Source organism: Harpia harpyja, chromosome 2 (genome assembly GCF_026419915.1).
Source record: "Harpia harpyja isolate bHarHar1 chromosome 2, bHarHar1 primary haplotype, whole genome shotgun sequence".
NCBI classification, from domain to species: Eukaryota; Metazoa; Chordata; class Aves; order Accipitriformes; family Accipitridae; genus Harpia; species Harpia harpyja.
The window spans coordinates 38,378,428-38,404,207 of NC_068941.1; the positions used below are offsets into that span (position 1 = coordinate 38,378,428).

The 25,780-nt window shown below is 39.9% G+C and overlaps 1 protein-coding gene across 5 annotated transcripts in view; it reads right to left on the reverse strand.

Annotated features, from left to right (window-relative positions):
- Positions 1 to 25,780, reverse strand: part of CCSER1 (coiled-coil serine rich protein 1) — a 742,538-nt gene that overhangs the window by 566,477 nt on the left and 150,281 nt on the right. The gene's annotated exons all lie outside the window — the stretch shown is intronic.

The window sequence follows — 25,780 nt, forward strand, 5'->3', positions numbered from 1 at the left end:
CACAAAAACACCAGATGCACACAAAAATCCAGGCTCTAGAAAAACTGTAACCTACATAGTGAAGCTGGATTAATTGGCTCCCAAGTTTCTAAAATGTAGCGCACATAATAGCACTGCTCCATTCTCATTCAAATGTCAACAGCCGTCACCTCCGCAACCTTATTTAAAATCCTAGCACTCACTGGAAGGAGTCCCACCTAACTTCAAGAATACTCTAGACACCAGGGCACAAAGGTTATCCTTGTCTCTTCGAAGGGAGGGTGACTAATGTGATCTTTGGTACGCAGAGCATTTACTTGTATTTTGGAGTGCATGACCACTGATTCTGGAACCCCCTTCCAACTAGTCCTTTAAGCCGCTGTGTAAAAGGTGATTTACTTCACTCTCTAGTGAACAATTATGCTCTTAGCTGATTGGAATTTAAGAGCCAGCCTAAGATTAACACTTGACATTTGTTGAAAGCCCTCCAATTTAAAAACAAGAATTATTTGGAAGTTACCCAATATTTTAAATATCATATGTATTAATCAAAATAAAACTTCACTTGTGATAAAATCTTAAATATGAATGTTATGTACTTAATTTAATCTACAGTTAAGATAATATTCAAAACATAAAGATCCAAAAATTGAAGGAAACATACTTAGCACATCCTCCTTAAAAACCTCTCCTAATTGTCCTATATGATTAATTTGTATTCATCAGTGGCATTTGAACCAGCTAGATGCTTTATACACTCAACAGCATAAAAAAGCTGGAAAATCAGCTATCTAAAATAACATTATTGCATTTGAAAGAGTAACTCCTGTTTCAGTCAAAATACAGTTTTATAGCCCTGCAATAAATATATATAAAACAAGACCACTTGGATGTAAGATGCCATGCATAAAATGTGCTAAAGTTACTGTGCTTAGGCCATCAGCACCCATTTAGATTTAGAAAGCAGGCAATGCATTTTCTACTCAACAAAGATTTCTCACTGTATGCTTTTAGTTTTCTTTCATATGTTCAGTTTCTCTTTATTATCTTTGGTTTCAGAGGTACTGTCTAGTGTAACAACATAAAGCATAAAATACTGTTATGAGATAGCTGCAGTCCCCTGGGATTAAACACTTGACCAAGGTTTCATTTGACTACCATTCCCTGTCTGCCTCTGTACAACTGTACAAGCAATGTGGATAGTAATGATTTCATACAGAACTGCTACCCACAGATGAAAAATGCTATGAAAGAGCAATACATTAAAATTTGATATTGATACTACTTCTGAATTCTGAGCATCTATTTTTATTTTTAGATCTACTAATGGGTTTGTTGCTGAAATCTGTTTTTAATATGAAATAATACATTAAACATTTTGCAACCTGTCAATGCCAAGACAGCAGAAAGACTATTCAATCTAGCTAGCAAATGATTCCCAGAGCTGTACTGTCAGTATTAATGATGTCAGACCACAAACATGAAAGAAAGGAACGATTACTTACTTTACAGAACCATGATTCCTTCCAATAGAGTAGGAAGCAAAGATGGCACAGTAAGGTATGGTTCACTGCTGCTTCAGATAGGATATACATAGCCCCCTGGTGCTTCCCAAGGAAGATTAAGAATGACAGAAGGACCAACACTCCTCCTCAGTCCCTTGAAATTCAAAGATGTAACAAGTAGCTAAAGATTGAAAACTAAGTTTGAGAGTCAAGATGATTGTGGGATCAAGGTTGACCATTAAGATCTCCAAGACATACATTTACTGTGGGGTACATGAAACTTTCCTTCTTAGATAACTATTTTAACTATTGTATTTATAAAAAAAGCAGCCAACAAGTGGTGTCTTTTCAGGACAGTGGAAGACAGGATTTCTGGCTGTATCAGTCAGAAATAACAGCCCTCAGCTTGGTGTCTGACCTAGCAGCTAAAACCTAAGGGACAGAAAGTTTTAACCAGTTCTGGGGGTCACGCTTATGTTACTCTCTGTGATTTTCTGATGTTGGCATAGTCCTGAAGGAGCCAGAGCAGGTAGCTTGTCTTCTAGTTGCAAGAACATGTTGAGAGCAAGAGAAATGTTAGTAAACCAGAAAGAAACTGTGAGATAACATATGGTCTCCACTTCAGCAGTCTTTGTGCAGAAACAGCTTAACATTAAAACCATCCAGTTATGCCTCTAAATAATAAGGAAATGCATTGAAAAGGTGTATACAAAGCGTATGAAAAATAAAACCTTATGTAAAGTCCAGGATACAGCTAATGCGCACCCAGTAGCTCTTCTCAGTAGGAGTTTCCCACACCTCAGTTAAAGACTATGACATGAAGATGTGCAGCCTGCTGTGGAGGTTAGCAGTGATGAGGTCCTTCTGCTGATGTACAGAGGTCTGTACAGTCAATTACCACATGCATTAGCTCTGTTGTCTCTTCCTTGGTTATGGAATATCTAACGTCATGAATATAAAGAGAATGAAGAAATATTTCTAAATAAATTAATCAAAACCTGTTTGAAGTTCATCACACAGCAGTGTATTAGGCAATCTCCAGGTTCTGCCTTGCTGACACATGGAAAACAAGGGAAGTAACAACAATTTGGGGTTTTATAGTTACTCATAGGACAATGAAACATCACAAGAAATGTTTGTGGGCCAAGACATGACTACTAAAAACAATGCAGTCACAAGCATTTGGAGGGCACTTGCAAAGTCACACAGGTACATCTCCAGTGACACGTCCTTGAAAGATGGCAAAACGCAGCCATCTTGCATGAATTTTTGTGTAACAGACGCTGATATTTACACAATGTCTTCCAAACAAATAAAAATAAAACTGCAGGAAACGAAGAACTGATTTAAAAGAGAGCTCATCAACCAAGAGAGGGTTCCCTTGATAGGGTCCACAGTAAATGTCTCAACTAACCAAGATTCAAGAAACTACTGGGTTAGTACTACCTTCCAGTCTCCAGCTTCTTGCTTTGAAATCTCAAGAAGAATGGTGCTTTGCTTGCTAGAGTCACTGAAAGGAAAGGCAGAAAAACCCTGCCAAATTTTCTAGTGAATATAAGGCATGAAAATAAATGCTTTTGTTTCCCCAAGTGTTTAATACCAAAAAGTATCACATTTACTGTCAGAAACTGAACGTTTTTTCTTTTTTTAAAAATAGTGCATTTATTAAGTACTCACACAGAGATTCACAAGTGTTAGTTTAGACTCACAGTAAAAAACAAACAAACAAAAAGCCAACCAAACAAAAAAAAAAAACAGAGAAAGGTCTACATCCAGGATTTCAACACTACCAGATATATTCCTGGCACAAGGCTGTACTGCTCCAGACTTATCCCAGCAGAAATCCCAGAAAACAATGAGGACTGAAAGGGACTGTAGGCCCCACCACATGCTGCAGCAATGCTCAGCTTGATGTGCAGTGCCGGGGCTCTGGGAGGGAAGAAGGCTCCAAAGCAGTCGTTGCCTGCTCCTGACAGTAGGTAAGGCAGAGGTGGGCATGGTCCTGCCAGCAGGCAAGGCCAGGTAGCCCCAGCCCTACGAGCCAGCTGCCAGAGCCATGGTGACAAGGGCTACAAGAAGTTTCTCTGCCCAGTTGAGCAAAGGCAAATAAGGGGTCAACTCTTACATTAAGTCAACGGTGCTTCCCAAGGCACCTCTGGAGGAAATACAAGTGCTAAACTGCTTTATTACATCCATCTTCGAGTGAAAGCTCAGTCTAGCTTTTCCTTGTTTTTATAGGCTTACCTGAGATTGTGAACCAAGGCTGAAAATACAACTTCGGTATATCACTGAAACTGGAAGGCAAAGAAAAAATACAAATTCTTCTGCATTTTAAAAATCTCAGCACTATCAACTAAATTATTTTTTGAGTGTTTGAAGTTGGCCATACTTTGTTGTGATCCCTGCCAGCAGAGCCCTGCCCTCTAAGGTCTCCATGATGATAGAGTACAGAAACAACAATATACAGAATTTTAAGCTTATCAACACTACCTTTTCATTGTTAATGATGAGCGTGAAACAAAATTTACAGAGCTGCTACAAAAGTATATGAAAGATGTTTAAGCATTTAATAATATTTATTTTAACAATACTTAAAAATAGCTATGCCATAGCGTAAACTTCTGTAAGTTTTTATAAGTTCTACCTAAAAAATTGAATAGGAAAGCTTTTTTAAAGCAAGAATTTCCTGAAATTGTATATACCGTCTACATTCATGCATGCACATTGTCATTTGAAGGTTAACACTGGGCACTTCTGTTAATAGCATACCACAGATGTTACCACAAATCTAAGCATAACAAACATGCTGAACAGAAAACTTAAGAGCCCAGTTAACCTCTCCTTAATGTTAAAGGGGTAAGAAGAAAGAGGCACATGAGAAACCTCACTGCTGTTAAGCTTGTTTGGGAAAAGGTTCGTCTAATGCGTATCGTGTACGTTGCTTAGAATACTTAACAACAAAAAGAAAATGATTTGTTGCATACTCCAGTGGCTTGCTCCCTCCCTCCCATGTGCCATCAGCTTTACAGGTAAATGAACTGGCAAGCTGCAAAACACCAGTCCTGATGGGAAGCTTCAGCCACGTGTTTCCTTTTATCCTGTATTTCTGTATATGCAAGCAGGAGGCATTCAATTCCTGCCACTCCGCTACCTACTAAATAGAAGACCGTTCCCCTCCCAGTTACAGAGTATCTCTGCTCTCGATTTTTAGGAAAATGTAACTGCCTGTTTAAAGCAAATTTTCTGATTTTTCACTGAACAAACAACAAAGGCAAGGGCTGAAATCAATTTGGATAAAATATCTTAGAAATATTTCTACAGAGAAAACAAAAGTACTACTTCATACATTACAAGCTCTGTTTGCAGGTCAACTATGACCGTGCTGTGAAACAGGTATTTCACAGTTTTGACTATGGAGCTGCATTCCCTTGAGAGGTATTTTCACAGTTTAGTTACTATTATTGCAATGTGAGAATGCTAAAGTCCAATATAATAGAAATTACCCTTGCATATAATTTGCAGGAATGCTTTGTCATGTACATAAATTAGTAATGCTATTAGGATAGGAATATTCAGCAACAGTAGTTAATTTTAAAAATTTTACATAATAAAATTTATATTAACACAGCACTAACTTTGAATTTTTAAGAACCTCATAATCAGCGATGAAGAAGTAAGCAATCCACTTAAGTAGCTTACACTGTGTGTTACGGTGCACATTCAAGCGGGCAGTTATTTCAGAAAGCTCCAGATCCAGGTCAAATCAAGTGCAAAATCTTACTAATATTAGTGAGGAAAAAAGCACAAAGAACATGCATGCACTGCATTTTGTGTGCTGAATAAAAATAGGCAAATAAATGCTCATTTCTGTGGAGTGCTGTGGACTACTTCTCTATGTGAACATGAAAAAAAGTTTGTAAAAGCACAAAAAAAAGGTTTAGCTGTTCTTTGCACCTTTGAAATTCATGCAATATTCACTTAATTCAGAAACTAGCTCTCAGGGCCCATAGCTAATCAGCAAAGTTACTGCTAATATCAAAAAGCATTTTGACTCACTAAGAAAAAAAACATGATCACACCTTAAATTTTAATTCTTTTTCTAATCTTTTAAACGTCTAAATTTCTTATGGGCTTCAGATATGTACCATTGCCTCCCTGATACAGAGTGCACATACCGTGGAGACCATACACTGTAAAAAAATCCCACAGGGTCTAGCAAAGGCATAAGCAGGGCCACGACCCTGATACATAATGAGAACGGTGGCAAAGGTACACTTTGTAGAAGAATTTGCTCTTTAAGAATCTGATTAACCTTTATTAATTAGGTACTGGATAGAGAGGAATTATCATTCAACTTCTCAGTAACTTGTTGTGTTGATTTTATAGTGATATGACTAAACCTGTAGTTGCTGTAAATGCAATACTCTTTTTGGATTTTGTTTTCATTGGCATGGCTTTTTAGGGATACTGATACACATTCACTTAAAAATGTAGAGCCTCTATATGACATAGTTACCTTGTTACCAGGTTGCTAATTATGGCTGAAATTAACAGTATCATATAAGATTTTAAAATAATTATGTAACATGCGGGTACAGATTAAACTTACTGACACATAAGCAAATAAACACCATCAGAATTATTCTGCCTACAACACACCCTGTGTGGTCCAGGGTCACAGCTCAAGACCACAAACCATCCCATCAACACGTTTTGGACTCTGCTGGCTTCAGGTACACAGGAACAACAATTCTGATGGAGGGGTTAGGGGGCAGGTGGGGATGAGGGCGCAGAAGGATAGGATACAATTTCTCCACATGTTGCAGTATATCAGATAATCAAACCACCCAAGTTTTCCCTAGTGCTTAAGAATACAATCAGGGTGCAGAAAGTTATATGAGGGATGAATTTGGCTTTTTGTGCTGTTATCTTTGTGGTTTTGAGCATATGCCTATTAAGTTCTGCAAAATCTTTTCTACAAAAAGATGAGGTTTTCTTCTCTATTGCTAAAGTCTCCCACATAAAGAGAGGAGAATGGATGAGAAGAGACATAGTTCTAATCCAGAACAGAAACTCCCAGGTTACCACATTATTCTGGCCTTTTTATTATAGTACCTATATATAGGAATTCCCTGTACTTACAAATCAATTTTTATGAAATGAATTATCACCTCTTTACTGAATTATATATATTTAACTCCTTGTCCTGGTTTCAGCTGGTATAGAGTTAACTGTCTTCCTAGTAGCTGGTACAGTGCTATTTTTTGAGTTCAGAGCGAAGAATGTTGATAACACTGATGTTTTCAGTTGTTGCTCAGTAGTGTTTAGACTAAAGTCAAGGATTTTTCAGCTTCTCATGCCCAGCCAGCAAGAAAGCTGGAGGGGCACAAGAAGTTGGCACAGGACACAGCCAGGGCACCTGACCCAAACTGGACAACAGGGTATTCCATACCATGTGATGTCCCATCTAGTAGAGGAACTGGGAAGGGAGGGCGGGGAATGGCCGCTCGGGGACTAGCTGGGTGTCGGTTGGCGGGTGGTGAGCAATTGCACTGCGCATCATTTGTACATTCCAATCCTTTCATTATTGCTGTTGTCATTTTATTAGTGTTATCATTATCATTATTAGTTTCTTCTTTTCTGTTCTATTAAACCGTTCTTATCTCAACCCAGGAGTTTTACTTCTTTTCCTGATTTTCTCCCCCATCCCACTGGGTGGGGGGGAGTGAGTGAGTAGCTGCGTGGTGCTTAGTTGCCTGCTGGGGTTAAACCACGACACTCCTTGTTATCCCAAATGTAGGTAGACTACGGTCATAAGTACAGGAAGAAATAAAATAATTTAAAAATCCCAACTTCTACCAAAGCATACTTCTACAGTAATTTTTCCCTGTGGCCCTAAGTCACATATTTCATGCACTTCATAGCCACTGAATTGCTGCTTTCCTTAATTCACATATTCCATTCAAGCACTTTATAGCCACTGAATCACAGCTTTCCTTTATATCTTCATATTTCCAATCAATGCTGGTAGTTGAAACTCTGTATTTGCAGAATCATAAAAGCATATTCCTTTATAAAGTAAAAAAAAAGCTCTAAGGATTTTTAAAAGTACTTAAGCATACAAGATATCATAGTTAAACTGAAAGTGCATTTTGACTGAACCTTGAAATAACCTTTTTCAGACAAAACTGGAATGCAGATGAAGAGCCTAGACATAAAAGAAAATGGTCATCATTCCTAAATCCATCAATGACACAGCAAAACTTCAGTAAGCAGATCAGTGCATTGTGCTCCTGTTTTCTGAATTCCAGCCTTCCATTTTGTCCATCGTGTGAAAAGGTAAAGCTAAGGCCCAAGTTTTTTACACAGATGTGCACATTGCTTTGTTTAGGCTGTAGGGCTTAACTGAACCAAGCTTTAATAGATCCAAAAGTTTTAACAACTACAAAAGACAACACCTAGCTCTTTTTGGACTCAGGACTTTGGCCTGATTTCAACAGTCCTGGGAGCCTCCTGGGAGCCTGTATCTCACTGAATGTCAGAGGAAGAACCCAAAGTAACCAAGTGCCTTTATAAAATAAGACTTGTGCTCTGAGGTCAGTTAGGTCTTGCAATGTGAAGCACAATACCTTTAAAAACCAGGACACAGACCCTTAGCTGAGGAAAACTGGGATAACTCAAATTGAGCATGCATATCTTACATATATGTGTGGTTCAACACGGCTGTTTAATCAGTCCTCTTGGTAGCTTGGGAAAACAAGCAGTATAAAGCATCCATGTACTAGAAACAGAAATAGCATGTTCAGCTAGCTAAAGCAGATATGTACAATAATGTAGTCCCTATACAAGATCAACGTCTCTTCACAGACATATAAAATTGGAGGGAGGACTCACTCTTGCTTCCAGTTATCCTCTTAGCCACAAGAGTTTTTTTGGAGTAAATGTTAATTTGAATTTTAAGTAACACCCTCTGAAGCCACCATTTATTACCTGACTCTGTAAAGGACAGCTAACACCTTAAAATGCTACAGCATTAATTATGTATATAAATCACTACACAAAGGACATGCAGTTAATTTTAATCATTAATTAATTGTTTGCTGGTTTTGTTACAAAGACTCAAGGCTTAATTAAGTACCACAGGAATAGTCTTTCATGTTTTCTGACAGACACTGTCATAGATGAAACGTTCAGAGACTTTCTTCCTCCTCCCAATTAGGCTTACGTCCTCTACAGTCATCCTACCAATTCAAGGCACTATAACAAAGCATATTAAGAAACATCCCATGGAGATAAGCATGACAGACCTACCTGCAGTTGACCACATACTCCCAGAGCTCTTCCTTTAAAGCCTCTGAGACTCTACTGAGTACTCATTCATACAACTGAACGCTATCATAACACTATTTATGCTGCACATAGTAGAGCTATATTGCTTGTTTTCCAGCTTCTCTGAAATTTTCAGAGACTATCAGAGAGTCTTATATGGTTGAGACTGCTGTTACAGTTAAAATTCATTGACTTGAGACCTACGCACTGCCAGAATCTCAACCTGCACAGGGCTGTTCAGGTAATTTATTAAAAGATGTTGCAACTTCTTTTGCTAAAGAGTAAAGGATAAAACTGTGCAGATAGCTAAATATGAAAAACAGCTCGAACAACAGAAGTGATAATTAATTTAAAAGAAAACAGTGAGGTACTGTTAAACCAAGATAAGAGTGTGTCCATGTATGACAGCAGTTATGCTCCACCAGTTTCTAAACCAATATACTTAAGTTGGTACAATTTGTCATACAAGCACTATGATACAGCCTCAGAAAAAACTTTTGCCTTCTCACTAAAAACTCACATAAGCAGTTAATAAATACAACTCTCTTGCTCTGGGTCATCTGAAAAGAATCTTACTTCACCGTTTTGCCAGGATTTAGCTTTTCCACACTCTAGTTGTCAAGGCAAATCCTTCAGCTGCATCTAAATTCTCTCTTACAACAAAGATTATAAAAACAGACACATATAAAACAGAGGGAATTCTTTCTTATTTCAAAATGTTATTATTTATTTTATGATTTATTTTATTATTTCATAGCAGTAGTATTCATCCAGAGCAGTTGATACCAAACAGCGGTATTTCTACCACAAAGAGGCTACTAAGCCAAAAGCTCATTAACTAACAGACCCTTGAACAATGAGCTGATGAATGTGTGATCCTGACATACATGGACACAGGTAAGGAATTTACATTGCTGAGCTACATATCTTCACCTTTAGCCCTGGAAGAGTACGGATGTTTCTTACCTTTAATGCACTCTTCCAGGATGTCCACCTTTGTGGCATATGCAGGAGTCTAAGCTTTTCTCCAACCCACAGACGGTCAATTGAGTTCTGTTGTTATTTATTTTCCATGTAAACATGGAACACTTTGGGAAATACACTTCATTTAATGACAGCAAGGCTGAGAAGAACAAGTTACCTTTTAAAAGCAACATGAGCACCAAAACCAAACTATTGAAATCGGTACTATTAAACTTTATGTTTAGGCACCTAGTAAGCATTCATGGACAGTCAAACACAGAAAAGCAAAGACTAAGTGTGGATCTGAAAGTTAAAGTGTAAATTTGACTGACCAAAGCCAAACCATTTGCCTTCTTTGAGAGTTCTATTTAAACACCAAAAGATATAAGAATATTTGTATTATTTTCAGGACTGGTGTATGTATTTTATGAAAGCATCATCTCAGCATGACTGTGTATGGAAGAGTCTCACGAGGCCCTGCATTTATTCTCAAAATTATTCTAGAGCAAATACACTCCATTTATTACTATAACCTTTTTCTTTCCCTTGTGGCAACATCAGAATGTTTAACGTAGCCTCTGGGTTTCTTTTTAGGCTAATGAATCATCGCTAATAAAAATCAGAAGCTCACAGTTCTGTTGATTGAAAAACCTGTTGATTAAGACCAAGAAGAGTAAAAAAGTCAATTTCCTCCTTTTTACACTCTTTCCTCCACTAATGAAGTAAGAGATCAAACAAAATTTTAAGTCTGGACATTTAGTTTTTTAAGAAAGTGAGCAGATTAGAATCAGAATATGCAACAGAAGCAAACTTACTGAACAAGATGGTATTTACCTGGATGTTTTCTTTACTACAAAGAAGAAACCATATTGCTTCATAGAAGTCATATACAGTATACCACATACAAATACAATGTGGTAATCGCTTGTATTTATAGCTCTGTGTGTATTAAGAGACTGAACTTGTATTGGTTTTGTGTGGCAAGGTTTTGGTAGCGGGGGGGGGGGGGGGGGGGTTACGGGGTGGCTTCTGTAAGAAGCTGCTGGAAGCTTCCCCTGTGTTCGAGAGAGAGCCCATACCAGCCGGCTCTAAGACGGACCCGCCGCCGGCCAAGGCCGAGCCAATCAGCGATAGTGGTAACGCCTCTGTGATAACATTTTTAAGAAGGGAAAAAAAAAAGTTGGGACAGATGGAAACAGCAGCCAGAGAGAGGAGTGAGAACATGTAAGAGAAACAACCCTGCGGACACCAAGGTCAGTGAAGAAGGAGGGGGAGGAGATGCTCCAGGTGCCGGAGCAGAGATTCCCCTGCAGCCCCTGGTGAAGACCATGGTGAGGCAGGCTGTCCCCCTGCAGTCCAGGGAGGTCCACGGTGGAGCAGATATCCACCTGCAGCCCGTGGAGGACCCCACGCCGGAGCAGGTGGGTTCCCGAAGGAGGCTGTGACCCCGTGGGAACCCCGCGCTGGAGCAGGCTCCTGGCAGGACCTGCGGATCTGTGGAGAGAGGAGCCCACGGAGCAGGTTTTCTGGCAGCACTTGTGACCCCGTAGGGGGCCCACGCTGGAGCAGTCTGTGCCTGAAGGACTGCACACCGTGGAAAGGACCCATGCTGGAGCAGTTCGTGAAGAACTGCAGCTCATGGGAAGGACCCACGTTGGAGAAGTTCGTGGAGGACTGTCTCCCGTGGGTGGGACCCCATGCTGGAGCAGGGGAAGAGTGTGATGAGTCCTCCCCCTGAGGAGGATGAAGCGGCAGAAAATAACGTGTGATGAACTGACCGTAAACCCCATCCCCGTCCCCCTGTGCCGCTGGGGGGTTGGTAGAGAATCCGGGAGTGAAGTTGTGCCCGGGAAGAAGGGAGGGGTGGAGGGAAGGTGTTCTGAGATTTGGTTTTATTTCTCATTACCCTACTCCGGTTGATTTGTAATAAATCGAGTTAATTTTCCCCAAACTGAGTCTGTTTTGCCCATGACAGTAATTGGTGAGTGATCTCTCCTGTCCTTATCTCGACCCACAAGCTCTTTGTTATATTTTCTCTCCCCTGTCCAGCTGAGAAGGAGGGGGAGTGATAGAACGGCTCTGGTGGGCTCCTGGTGTGCAGCCAGGGTTAACCCATCACAGTCTTTTTGGTGGAGAATGCGGGCAATTACTGTAGTTGTTGTTGTTGTTGTTTGGGTCCCTGCCTCGAGCATGGTGTCCTCAGATGCAGTCTGGGTCCCTGCCTCAACTGTGGTCCTCAGAGTGTTGAACTATGGCTCGGTAGGCATAGGCCAGGCCCCAGTACAGTGCGAGAAGCTGCTGGTTTTCACTGGGATAGGCAAGGCACCTTTCTATCAGGTGGCACGTCAGTTTGCCAGGGTTACTTGCCTGTTCAGGTGTAAAGTCCCAGATTATGGGAGGTGATAACCGTCCTAGGAATCTGCCCAAATCCTTCCATATACCCTGCCACCCAGGGACCGGTCGCTTGAAGGCACCTTTCAGTATTGCCTCACCCGAAACTTGTCTTCTCTTATACCAGGACGAGACCAGATTCCACAATACCCATAATATACCACCAGTATTAATTATTAGTACTGAACAACTCACATAAGGGTGAACAAGGACCTCGGGAGCCTGCATAATAAAACCATTCACATCAATGCCCGGTAGGGAGAGGGAGATGTGTTCCCTCATCTCCTCCACAAGATAGCTCCCACAACACAGCAAAGCCATCAGTGCCAGGACAAAGCACATAGATATTATTTGTATTAGTATGTTCCCGAGTTCCTTCATTCTCCCCACAGGATAGCTCCCGCAGCACAACAAAGCCATCAGTGCCAGGGCAAAGCACACAGCCATTATTTGCGTTACCATGTTCCCAAACTCAGCAAGGTAGAGATATGCAAGCAGCCAACAATCTCCGTGACCTGCACAGGAGCTTGCCACTTAATAACTAGCTACGGCACGTTTAATGCAAAACTGCCGTTGTCTTGCCCCACGTTGGGCGCCAAAAAGGACTGTAGTGGGTTGACCCTGGCTGGATGCCAGGTGCCCACCAAAGCCGCTCTATCACTCCCCCTTCTCAGCTGGACAGGGGGGAGAAAATATAACAAAAGGCTCGTGGGTCAAGATAAGGACAGTTTAATAAAGTGAAAGCCAAGGTTGCGCGCGAAAGCAAAGGAAAACAAATGATATTATTCTCTACTTCCCATCAGCAGGCGATGTCTAGCCACTTCCTGGGAAGCAGGGCTTCAGAACACGTAGTGGTTGCTCCGAAAGACAAAAATGCCCCCCTTCCGTCTCCCTTTACTTAGCTTTTTATATCTGAGCTGATGTCATATGGTATTGAATATCTGTTTGGTTAGTTTAGGTCAGCTGTCCTGGTTATGTCCCCTCCCGAGATCTTGCCCTGCCCCAGCCTGCCATTGAGACTGAACTAAATCCCTGTGGCAATGAGGTTTAAACTGTCAGTTATCAGTAATATGGCATCTCTTTACTACTTTTACATCACATAAAGAACAGTTTAAATAATAATGTTGCCTACATTGTTTCTGATTTGTTACCCCCATCAAGAAGAAAAAAAAAAGAAAAGAAAAAAAAGAGATTTGCATCTTATATCAGTATTCGTTAAGTTTAAAATAAGTGGCTGTTACAGAAAATCATAAAAAAATACAATTTTGATTAAGAGTCAGGGTCACAGAGGTAAGAAACACAACAGTGGAACTCCAAGCACATCTGTTCACTCATCTCACCGTCTATTTTTCCTCTGCATCACTTCGGGCATCACTCAAGATCTATGAATGCTAGATACGAATCAAAATAAGGAAAAAGCTGAAACATGGAAAACTCTCAAGACAACTGGCCATCATCTCATAACTGAGGTAATGGAAAGCTGATAGGAAACACACCGTAGGAAACATCCTGTATTGGCAGGAAAAAGGAAGAAGAAAAACAAAAATGAACATGCCAGATGAGGTAATTAGCTCTCTCCATCTGTAACTTCTGTGTTATCCAACCCTACTAGGTGAACGGAATGCTGCTGGTGATGTGATTAGCAATGAATGAGGTAAAGCTGGCATGTAAAATTTCAACAGTAAGCTTTAGGGTTATTTGCCTACTGCTGTCAACAGGCATTTTATACTAGTTGGAGCAATCATGACAAATTCTTTTTCAAATACATTGGCTTTCACTGCAGGTATTTGGAAACAACCCAGTAAAATGAGGCTTGTTAGGCATAGCTGGAGATTGAGTTTATCTCGTATTTAGGAAGTCATCTCTATAGCTGTTGAAGTTAGCAACTTAATTTGTTTTGAATTTAAAAATTAAAATTAATGGCAGCAAAAGAAAACAATTTTCAGCTCAATTTCAGCATAATGAACAGGAGCTGCATACATAAACAACAAAAGTGTTCTGCATTTTAAGATTACATGGTGAACTTGAATCTCCAGCAGTTCTTCAAATGGAATTCCCATTTCAGTCAATTATAGACTGTTTACTCCATTGCTTTTTGAGCCTTCAAACACCACTGGGTTTAATTAATTAAACAAATAAGCAACAGTTTGATTAAACAAGTGCCCATGCAAAAGCCATTGAAAAATCAGGATCAAGGAAACCTTTTCAGCAACTTCAAGAGACTTTGCGATCAGGCTCTGCAAGACCACATCAATAATGGTCTACCAGGAAAATAAATAAAAGACAAATAAGATAACTGAGATTCTGCAGATATGTATCTGTATGCATGTGACTACAGCTTTACCACAGAACCTAACAGGCATCTAGCACTTCTCAAATACAACCCAGTTGTATTTGCAAACAAAACACAGATTGAGCCCTTATATCTGTTTTAAGAAGCCAAGATAGAATCCACAAAAACAACAGTAGGATTCATGTCAGCAGGCATCTACACCTGGGTTAGCTGTTTAGATGCCTTTATAGCCCATGCAGAGAAATGGGCACATCTGAAGTATGTCTCACGACAAGCAGTGGTGCTCATCGGCCACTGAGCATAGAATAGTCCACGATGGTTCAAAAGTAGATTTCTAAGATTATGCAATATGAATTTCAGCCCTGGGCAGTGACAGAGAGAAAAGGGGAGAGAGAGTGGCCAGGTGTAGAAGTAACAGTTTGAAGTTGTCTGCACTCATGCTCTGAGGACAGTGAGAGACATTGTAGGAAAAAGTGATACAGCTCTGGATGTCAACTTAGACACTCAAAACGCCTGCTGTTAATACTAATGAAGGACTTGCAGTTAAGACAGGTCTGAAGTCCTAGGGATTTAGCTTCTGCCTGGATATTTAGCCAAACCAACTAAAGACTGAGTGAATAGCACCAACAGCTTACTTGGGATAGCTTGCAAGATCATCGCTATCCATCTGCCCATGCAGAAAAATGTCTGAGCAGCTCTTAAATCATCTCCTGAACCACATTTTAAGGTAAATCACCATTGAATCATAGAATCATAGAATCATTTAGGTTGGAAAAGACCTTCAAGATCATCGAGTCCAACCATCAACCATGCCCACTAAACCATGTCCTGAAGTACCCCGTCTACTCGCTTTTTGAATACCTCCAGGGATGGTGACTCAACCACTTCCCTGGGCAGCCCATTCCAATGTTTGACAACCCTCTCAGTAAAAAAATTTTTCCTAATATCTAACCTAAACCTCCCTTGCCTCAACTTGAGGCCATTTCCTCTTGTCCTATCTCCAGACACCTGACAGAAGAGACCAACACCCACCTCACTACAACCCCCCTTCAGGTAGTTGTAGAGAGCGATAAGGTCTCCCCTCAGCCTCCTCTTTTCTAGACTGAACAGCCCCAGATCCCTCAGCTGCTCCTCATAAGACTTGTGCTCCAGGCCCCTCACCAACTTGGTTGCCCTTCTCTGAACACGCTCCAGCAACTCAATGTCTTTCTTGTAGTGAGGGGCTCAAAACTGAACACAGTACTCGAGGTGCGGCCTCACCAGTGCCGAGTACAGGGGAACAACCACCTCCCTGTTCCTGCTGGCCACACCATTTCTGATACAGGCCAGGATGCTATTGGCCTTCTTGGCCACCTGGGCATGCTGCCGGCTCATATTCAGCCGGCTGTCAACCAGCACCCCCAGGTCTTTCTCTGCCGGGCAGCTTTCCAGCCACTCTTCCCCAAGCCTGTAGCACTGCATGGGGTTGCCGTGACCGAAGTGCAGGACCCGGCACTTGGCCTTGTTGAACTTCATACAATTGGCCTCAGCCCATCAGTCCAGCCTGTCCAGATCCCTCTGTAGAGCCTCCCTACCCTCAAGCAGATCGACCCTGCCTCCCAACTTGGTGTCATCTGCAAACTTGCTGAGGGTGCACTTGATCCCCTCATCCAAATCGTTGATAAAGATATTAAACAGAACAGGGCCCAACACCGAGCCCTGGGGAACACCACTTGGTGACCGGCCGCCAACTGGATTTCACCCCATTCACCACAACCCTCTGGGCTCGGCCATCCAGCCAGTTTTTCACCCAGCAAAGAGTACACTTATCCAAGCCACGAGACACCAGTTTCTCAAGGAGTATGCCATGAGAGACAGTGTCAAAAGCCTTGCTGAAGTCAAGGAAGATAACATCCACAGCCTTTCCTTCATCCACTAGGCGGGTCACCTGGTCATAGAAGGAGATCAGGGTGGTCAAGCAGGACCTGCCTTTCGTAAACCCATGCTGACTGGGCCTGATCCCCTTCTTATCCTGGACTTGCCATGTGAGTGCTTTCAAGACAAACTGTTCCATAATCTTCCCCGGTACCGAGGTCAGGCTGACAGGCCTGTAGTTCCCCGGATCCTCCCTCCAACCCTTCTTATAAATGGGAGTCACATTGGCAAGCCTCCAGTCCTCTGGGACCTCCCCTGTTGACCAGGAACGCTGATAGATGATAGAGAGTGGCTTGGCAAGGACCTCTGCCAGTTCCCTCAGTACTCTTGGATGGATCCCATCAGGTCCCATAGATTTGTGAGTGTCCAGATGGCGTAGCAGGTCCCTAACTAATTCCTCCTGGATTAAGGGGGGTATGTTATGCTCTTCATCCTTACCTTCCAGCTCAAGGGGTGGAGTACCCTGAGGATAACTGGAGTCACTATTAAAGACTGAGGCAAAGAAGGCATTAAGTACCTCAGCCTTTTCCTCATCACTGGTTGCTACGTTCCCTTCTGTATCCGTTAAGGGATAGATATTCTCCTTGGGATTCTTTTTACTATTAACATATTTGTAAAAACATTTTTTGTTGTCCCTTACAATAGTGGCCAGATTTAGTTCTAGCTGAGCTTTTGCCTTTCTAATTTTCTCTCTGTATGATCTAACAAGATCCCTGTACTCCTCCCAAGTTGCCCGCCCTTTCTTCCAGAGATGATAAACTCTTCTTTTTTTCTTGACTCCTAGCAAAAACTCCCCGTTCAGCCAGGCCGGTCGCTTTCCTCGGCAGTTCAACTTGCGGCACATGGGAATAGCCCAGTCCTGAGCCATTAAGATTTCCTTCTTAAAGAATGTCCATCCCTCCTGGACCCCTTTGCCCTTCAGGACCATCTCCCAAGGGACTCTCTCAACCAGTGCCTTGAAGAGGCCAAAGTTTGCCCTCCGGAAGTCCATAGTGGTGGTCCATTGATCTTGATTTGTCTTAAAATGCCAAGTTCTAAACTGCAGAGGCTCAGTCAGGGAAGTGATTCATTAACAGCTCAGACACCTAGGCAGGGGGCACAGGCTTACTAACAGGACAGCTCTCAATATTAACTAAATCATAGAGTAGAAACATGATTCTAAATAGCTAGCAATAGTAAAACATATAGAGAAAGGCACGTTTCCATGCCGTTCGAAGTCTTCAAATATAGGAAATTCCTGCAAGTCATGAGCACAACCAAGGCAGACCCTATGTGGGCAGATACATGAAGAAAAACCAAACTCATATGTCTCTAGTAGAAGGAAGATTGCAATTACACACGACCAAAAAAAGAACTGAAATAATTTAAAAATGCTGAATACAACCCATGGTGTAAGAGTGACATGGAAAAAAACTCTCAAAATTACAGCTCACCTAAATGACTGACACTAATTATGACAATGACACGAAACTACAATGCACGAAGAAATACTCATCCTACAAAAATGTTTCACATTAATATAATTAGGCGAGATTCATATATCAATAATTGACAACACTTACTTCTTCCAGCTAAGTGGCTTTAAATAACTTCATATGAAATACAATGAATGTAGGTTACTATGGTGATCAGTATAATTCAGGAATAATTGGTTTATATTTTAAACAAACACGTTTGATTCTTCAACCTGAGGCTCAGAAAACATTTAGTAGCCTCTTTGAACTTCAGTTTTCCTGCTTAAAGCCCATGACGTACTGAGGAAACTACGACCTCCTCAAAGTGAATAATGCATTAAAATGATCGGTCCACGATGTTGAATTATGTATAAAACCATACCATTCTGCCCTTGATTTTTGTTGAGTGATAATATTTGGAAATTATCACAAAAAAGTATCATGCAATTTGCCTGTAAATTGATATGACTGCATTTAACTGATCAGTTTTCAGGCGTGGTATTCCAGGCTGTGAACTCCCCATCATGACAGACTGCACTAGGCCCAATGAGTATCTAGATGAGAAACCACTGGAAGAGCAGGAAACACCTGTGACTTGGGGATTGGTTCTGTTTCTTCGACAAGATCACTGGCTCCCTGTCCCAATATTGTGAAAGAAGATACTGTGCCTTTTCATAGTTACAGTGTAAAAACACAGATGCTTAGTTCATTAACATAAGCCCAACACTTCCAGAACTGAAGTGATTTATACTGGCTCATAAAATCTATGTTTGTTGGCTGGATGAAAGATGTCAAAATATTTTTCACACAAGTAGGGATGGTCAATTACGTGTTCTTTCAAAAATTCTGCATTTTCTTCTAGTTTTGAAAGAATTTTTCCACTTCTGCAAATAAACAGATGTTAGCAACATCATAATTAGTAATTTCTATAGCAGAAGTATCTCAACTCTCAATACTAGTGGATGCCAGGAAACAGTACAGAGGAGAAGGTCTTATAACCACAGGATCCAGAAAGTCACAAAACAATCCAATCTATGATTGGGTATAGGGCATACTGGTAAGTGTAGATGACGAAAATGGCTCAGTTTTGTCATCTTGGTGGTTTGCAGGTTTTTTTCTCTCATTGTAGTTTGTTTTCCAAATTGGGTTTTAAACTAAGAATACAATTACAGATATAATTCCACTAATATTGCTTGTGATACCATAAAATGTTTTGAGATTCTTCAGGATGAAGAGCTTCAGTTAAAATATGGATGCGTGTACAGAATAAATACTTGTGAAATAAATAACATTTTACACTTTGGTACAGTATGTATGATGAGAGCACACCTATAGATCTGCCGAATGACAGCACAGAGCACTGGAGCCCTTGGACCAGCCCCTTCTTCAGTCCAGGTTCATTATCACAGCCTGTGAGTGCAGCTCTTGATCCTCATTCCTGATACTCCAGTTCGGAATCTCCTGTTTGCTTCTATTCACTGTCAATCAAGAGATCGAGCTCCCTGTAGAGCATTGTTTCATCATTGTCAACTTTAAAGCTATTTACTTTCTCTTTTGTTAAGAGTAAACATCACTTGAAAACTTACAGCAAAAAAAGGTGTAACAAAACATTTCTCAAGCAATCCAGTTGGTATCAGAATGTTATTTGCAAAACACTTACTGTAAGTTATTAAACTGCAGGAAATACTATAGGACTTGGGATCACAGTTTATGAACACCTATGAAATAAAGAATGCATCCCAACAGGATCCTTATGTGACAGATAAATACTGATGAGCAAATAAAATAGAGTATCTTGCAAAGGATTATATAGACAGTCTGTGGCACAGATAGAAGCAGATCTCAAATGTCCTGAATCGAGACTACACACTTTTCCTGTAAACTGTATGATTTATTTCTGCTTGTCCAGAGGAGGGCTGTAATTCCATTACAGTTTCTGGGAAGACTACGAAACATACCAGAAAAGAAGCTGTTCAGAATACAAAAGACTAACATACAAGTAGAAAATTAGTGCTGATTTAATTTAAGATATTTATCAAGTAAAACTGGTTTAAAAATATATTCATTCTTATTTGTTAATGTTTACACAGCCTCTACTTGTATCCAGTTAAATGAAAAAAAAAAAAAAAAGAAAAAGAAAATCAAAACTAACAAGAAAAATATTTCTCCCCTTCTCAGCTACTTTTTCCTTTTTTCATCCTCAAAACCCACAAATCCAACAACCAAACCTACAACATTTTTGAGTCAGCATAATTATTGCTTTCTGGACCAGAGGTACTACAGGGAATCCACAAATCTGCACGATACCCTTGAGTGCTAGATGCACTGTTAGAATCTCTGAATTATGTGAAAGACATATGAGATCTCACATTACCAGACAGTTCCCTACTGGGTACAAATGTGAAGAGGAACATGAATCAAATGTCACTCTCTCCAAAGTCACTGGAAGTAAATTCTTTCATCTAACTCAATAGTCACCTATTTAAAATGACAGTACTTGACTAAATTAAACCTCCCAATGATATTTTACATCCACTTGTTTTAGTGTATGTAACATACTACATCTCTAAGGAAACCAGCAAGTCTACACTAGAAGATATGAATCTGTGAAATTCAGATTATCCTTACCCCTCCCCAGTTTCATTAGAGCTGAATCAACCCTACCATCATAAAGCACCAAAGACCAAGGAGGACAGTCTGATACAATAACAAAATTAAGCTGTTCTGCATTTTATACCTGGAACAAAATTACATCTTTACCAATCAGTTTGCTAAGGATACTTTCAAAAGCAAAGCACAGTTCTGCATTCATTTGGAAATTGAAACAAAGTTCCTAACACAAATTTTTCTTTAAAGTAGATCTGTCTGTAAAGTTATACAGAGAACACAAAACATTTGCTGCTGTTCTTAAAGCCAACATACACCTTACCAATGCGAGATTTCCTTTTAGCAAAAATATTGAAAAAAAATCATCTAACATAAATAATGTATTGAATATTATGTTCCCTTCAAACTACTCTCCAAATACTCAGCAAGTGCTACAGGGCATGAAGAGATCCCTAGATCACAACCACAAAACCCCATTTGCTACATTAACAGGAAGAGAAAATTTGCTGCTTGAAGATGAGTGAAATTTAGGTTACTTCTTCATTAGAAACTCTAAATAACTCTCACACTGTCCACAAGAACTCCATTCTAAAACATCTTCTGTGTCACCTCCAGTATATCTGAACTACTCTTATTCCCATTTTCAAGTGACAAACTGCAGAAGTAATAATCAGTAGTGACTCAGCAGCACCTCAAGAATTAAGAAAATAAGTAAGGAGTTTTAAGTATTTTCAGCATGCAAGAAGTCTTGTTTCTGTAATGTTATCTCACACAATCACACTTAAATCTTCTCAGGATAGTACATGATAATTTTTCAGAATGAGTACCAGCTAAGGAAAAGGGTTTTGAAAAAAATCACAGGAAACAGTCCAAGGACGTCCAATAAAAACAGTGTAATACTCCTTATGGTATTTGCTATGGAAAATACAAATAGAACTTTTTAAGCCACTACATTAAATTCTAAGGTGAAAGACTGCAAAAAAATCCCCAGATAAATATTTCTAAATTCTGTCCTCTGCTCAGACAGCACACTGGCTGTTATTTTTAAAATACTTAGGTATGCTAGAAGGCATGAAAAGTTATTAGCTTATTCTTGCAGTCTGGACAGCTATACTATATGGAATGATGCATATGAATAGCAAGGAAAAAAAACCAAACCACCAAAACAAAACTACTGAGATCATTAAAGAGCAGAAGGCCAAGTACAGCTAAGTATGGAAAGCTGCATCAGCACACGAGAAATTACAGCTCACCACATTGCTAACAGCCTAAAGAACTATGGCTTCATAGATCTATTCCCCCGTAAGCAGTCTATACCTAACCTACTTCATTTTTGCATCTATACATACCTTATTTACTGCATGTATGCACTGCACCAGACAAAGGAAATACAGACAGTACTTGGATTTTATCAAATCATAACATCTGACACTTGAACAGTGAGTGCTCCATAACTCCATAAAACCACTTTAATCAGTGTGTGATACCTCCGTAAGTGATTTGATTACTTGGTACCTAACCAGAACGGTAAGGAGTAGAGGTTAAAGCACTTAACAGCACAGACCACATACTCAGGTAGGAGCTAAGATGCCATTAAAACTCTGTAGATCTAGCCTCCGCTTATTGAGACAAAACCGCTTTTCCAGAAATTTTGATTTGATTCTACAACACACAAGCTCTTTCAAAATAAATTCATTTAAGTCTTTCCCTGGGTTTTGACTCATTTTTCCCAGTGGAGGTATTCTAGATGTTTATATAGGTCATCTCAGAGATGGAAAATCCTGTAAAAATCCTGTGCTCATAAAAAAAAATCTTTTTAAAATATGTATGGAAGAGAAGAAAGTAGGAGTATAGTTTTAGCCACCCACTGGGAAGATTTATTGGAAAATACCTGCTCAAGATACGAAATGCAGAAACAAACCTGTGAGATCATGGTCTTTGGTTTAGGTTAAGAAAAATCAAATATCCTCATTAAGAATCCCTTATTCAGAGTAGTTTAGTTAGGAACCTACACATGTGAACAACACTGCCAAGAAGGACAAAGCTTCTCTTTCAGGAAAAACCCAGACTGTAGCACTTTCTAGGATGACTTGAATCAATTTCAGTGGAAATTACTACAAAATTAATTGACATAGTGCCCAACAATTTCATCTGTTAGATGCAGAATGTTCAGGCGCTACATTTATGCAAGAGAAACAAAAAGAATTTATTTAAGAAGAGAGATAGTGAAGGACCTAATCTGCTTCTAATCTGTTTCTACTTTATTAAAGAACTAATCTCATATCACTTCTTAAACAGGAGTGTCCTGGTTTCAGCTGGGATAGAGTTAACTGTCTTCCTAGTAGCTGGTACAGTGCTATGTTTTGAGTTCAGTATGCAAAGAATGTTGATAACACACTGATGTTTTCAGTTGTTGCTCAGTAGTGTTTAGACTAAAGTCCAGGATTTTTCAGCTTCTCATCCCCAGCCAGCGAGAAAGCTGGAGGGGCACAAGAAGTTGGCACAGGACACAGCCAGGGCACCTGACCCAAACTGGCCAATGGTGTATTCCATACCATGTGATGTCCCATCTAGTATAGGAACGGGGAAGTGGGGGCGGGGAATGGCCGCTCGGGGACTAGCTGGGTGTTGGTTGGCGGGTGGTGAGCAATTGCACTGCGCATCATTTGTACATTCCAATCCTTTCATTATTGCTGTTGTCATTTTATTAGTGTTATCATTATCATTATTAGTTTCTTCTTTTCTGTTCTATTATACCGCTCTTATCTCAACCCACGGGTTTTGCTGCTTCTCCTGATTTTCTCCCCCATCCCACTGGGTGGGGGGGAGTGAGTGAGCGGCTGCATGGTGTTTAGTTGCTGGCTGGGGTTAAACAACGACAAGGAGTCTAGTGGGTTAAAAGGCATGCTGAGATTTTAAATGAACTTAATCTAAATGAACCTTGAATAAGTTATTTTTGCTGTGGGTTTTCTTTCCTTCCCCCGCGTAAGTGTTTTCAAGGTCTCCTCAGACCACTGATTGTAGAAAATTGGCAGTTATAAAAAAAAAAAACAAACTATTTAAAGAAAATATTTATTAGAAGTAAATTCTTCATATTACCTATTTCTACATTGCTTGGATGATTAAGAATGAGTCAGGAATTATGCCCTCATTGTTTTGGAAAAACAGCAGAGTTTGTATGGACTAAGCCTCACTAGAGAAGAGTACCTTCTGAAGGATTTTTTTCTTGAAAAGATATTAACATTTTAATTGAAATACGCATACTGTGCTTTGCTACCAACTCTAATTTTCCTTGCAATATAAACAAAAATTTTGTGGTATCTTCAAATCTTTTCTTTCCTATCTATGCCTGGAAAACACATGAAATTAAACAGCTAGACAGCATCCCAAGATTTATTTTAAGAAAAATAATCATTACTCATTTAATAATATGACCTTTTGTTCTTCTAAACTATGCTGCTATTAATACCACAATTAAGAAGAAAATAGTCCATACATTAGCTATCTGTCACTATAGATAGCAATACTGTACTTACATATACTTTTAGCCACAACATAATTATATTTAAGGCAAATGATGGCAACTGAATAGCTATAAAAATTCAGTCACACACGGGGCACTACATGAACCAAGTCCAAGCTCCTAGGACCAAGGTCACTTACGAATGAGCTTAAATCTGAAGTGTATGATCCCACTGACTTCAGTGGAGATAGTTATGTGCTTTAGGCTAAATACATGCTTAATGCTCCACCGAGCTGCTTTCACAGCAAATTCTTGAAGCATCAAACAATTTCTGTTTCCTAAAGGAAAGATGTCTTTTTTCTAAGTACTCTTTGACACACTAGCAATGTATTTCCCATGAACTAGTGAATATGCATATATACAAATCGGTAAGGACATAGAAGACATCTGAAACTATAATGAACTTAAAGAAATCAAAGGGATAAGTGGTAAATGTAAAATGTGCTGACTCATCCTTTATACAGATAGGAATTTGAACAGAACAGTAAACACAGTGACCTAAATCCTGATGAGATATCAAAATTTCAAATATATTTTTGCAGCAATAAATACAGGGACGTCTCATCCCCACACATAATTAGAAAGTAGGCTGATCTCCAAGGAGTTCTGCTGACACCAGAATGCCTAACTTATAATTTATAAATACAACTGGTGTTATTAAATAATCATGGTGATTCTATTCTACAACATAAAGAATAAAACAGCCGATTGGGAGACAGCATTCTCCATTATTGTATCAGTAACAAACTGGCAAACTGTGGACTTTTAAGCTTGCATGCAAGCAAGACTTACCATCTTCGACCTACAGTTTCAAACCATACTGTTACTTGAATACACTGTTACCAGAAATCAAGAACTAACTGAAGGTTGAAAAGATACAGGCTAATGTAACTGATTTCATAGGCTAGAGTTGTGATCATAATAAATCCAAATGTCATCTAAGATAACACAGGCTCCTGCATATTCTAGGAAAGTACAGGAAGCTTGTTAGGAAAAAAGAGAGAAAAGACAAACTAAATGTGACTGGTGGGGTCGGGATGGGGGGGAGAAAAACAACCTCATTTGTATTTAAGAAGAAAGTTACACAACTGAAAGTGTCTCCTTTTACTTACAGTTACAAAATCTGGGAAATATAAATTCTCACACTGGAAGAAAGCACAGCCTTTTCTGCCGTCTCCTCAGGCCTCGCTGCATTCCCTTTTTACCACCCTTCTAGCACCTGCCACTGAGCTGATTCAATGGCTCATTATTCCTGTATGCCAACAGAAGAAATTCTCAGGAGCTTTTCTTGCAGGTTAGGTAAGAATGCAGGCTATTGTGAGACTAGATATACCACATAACATACCTCCCCATCCCTTCTTACCCATAGTCTGTGTTTGCTGTGGGGAACAAGGGGAGCAGTGCACACAGCAAGCATGCTTGTATTGCGGAGAGCTCCTGCTTATGACCCCTGCAGCCTGAAGAACACACTCCTGCATTTCATTCAACCTGTCGATTTCTTTTCAGAATAGAGGGACAGAATAATACTTCTGCTGGTATCTGAAAGCTGGGAGAGTTTGACAAATTCTTTTAAGCCGCTTGCCATATATCATTCTAAACCAAATTTAAAGCAACTTCATTCCAAAGTATGTTATTTTTCCCAGAAGCTAAAGGTGAGATTTTTCCCATACCATTTTTCCTTCTTCTATTCATTTCTTTTCCCCTTTCTACTTACTCCTACTATTTACTGCCTGTCATAACTCAGTGTCAAAGGATCACAGTACAAGATTCCACAAAAACTCAGTACAAGGCAATGCCTTTTGCCTGGTAAACCTCCTTCCAC